This window comes from Nanorana parkeri, unplaced genomic scaffold, assembly GCF_000935625.1.
Source record: "Nanorana parkeri isolate BGI_ZX_2015 unplaced genomic scaffold, ASM93562v1 scaffold62, whole genome shotgun sequence".
In the NCBI taxonomy this organism is placed as follows: Eukaryota; Metazoa; Chordata; class Amphibia; order Anura; family Dicroglossidae; genus Nanorana; species Nanorana parkeri.
Genome location: NW_017306330.1, coordinates 100,978 through 102,040, shown reverse-complemented (window position 1 = coordinate 102,040; position 1,063 = coordinate 100,978). Strand labels below are relative to the sequence as shown.

Genomic DNA, 1,063 nt, shown 5'->3' with positions numbered 1-1,063 from the left:
CCGAGAGGGAGGCGCGGGGGACCCTGTGCGGTGCCCGAGAGGGAGGCGCGGGGGACCCTGTGCGGTGCCCGAGAGGGAGGCGCGGGGGACCCTGTGCGGTGCCCGAGAGGGAGGAGCGGGGGTCCCTGTGCGGTGCCCGAGAGGGAGGAGCGGGGGTCCCTGTGCGGTGCCCGAGAGGGAGGAGCGGGGGTCCCTGTGCGGTGCACGCCGGTGCAGGGCCTGGAGAGGGAAGACCACAGAGGGCAGGGGAGGGACAATGACAGAAATGTAGATCAGTGTAACATTATAGAGTGAAGCGCGTCTCACCTGTCCTCGTTGATGCCGCACATGCGCACGCGGTCGGCACTGGTCCAGTTGGGCACTCCGCTGTAGAGCGGGGCGGCTGATATCATGGCAGGAGGCGGAGCCGTTGGAGCTGCCAACCGAGTCTGCAGCTCCCCTGCCCTCCTCCTCGGCGTCCTACGCAGATTCCACCTGCTGGAAAATGCAAAAAAAAAACGGTTAGAAGACCAAATCACGGTGACAACCGATGGTGCGCGTCATGGCGCATATCTATTACAGGAAGCACTGAAAGTCCTTAAAGTGCATCTCCAGGGGGACTTTGGATAGAGTGACGTGGGAGAGGAATGCCTGTCAGGTTATTACTGTGACCCGAGACCCCTTCAGGGAGATCCCCCTCCCATGTCACCAGCACAAGTAGCAGGAGCAAAACAGTGACACAGCAGAATCCCTTACTTCCTGTCTGGTAAAAAGGTTGTCATCATAACAGGTAGTAAGGTGAAATCTCCCCGTTGTGGCCTCATAACAGCAAAAAGAGCCTGATAGGGGATATTATAATCCTTCAAATAGGTTTTGGCTGGAGTGACACTTTAAGGCAGCCCCCCCAAAAAAATGCAACAAAGGCTTCTAAAAGAGATGAACCCCCAAAAACCTGATTTCATCTTTCCTTTACTAACCCCCCTGACTGGAGCTCCTCCACCTCCCTCGTAATGGTCTCACCCACCCGAGAATCTGAATAGTACATAGGTCTGGAAGGAAGGCTGAGGCCTAGCGGAGCGACACT

The 1,063-nt window shown here is 57.3% G+C and overlaps 1 protein-coding gene across 1 annotated transcript in view; it reads right to left on the bottom strand.

Annotated features, from left to right (window-relative positions):
• The window catches only part of BCORL1 (BCL6 corepressor-like 1), an 88,897-nt gene that overhangs the window by 50,424 nt on the left and 37,410 nt on the right, over window positions 1-1,063 (bottom strand). The window contains exon 3 of the mRNA XM_018576280.1: window positions 398-477. The gene's annotated coding sequence lies outside the window, so the exon portion shown is untranslated. The remainder of the gene's footprint in view (window positions 1-397; window positions 478-1,063) is intronic.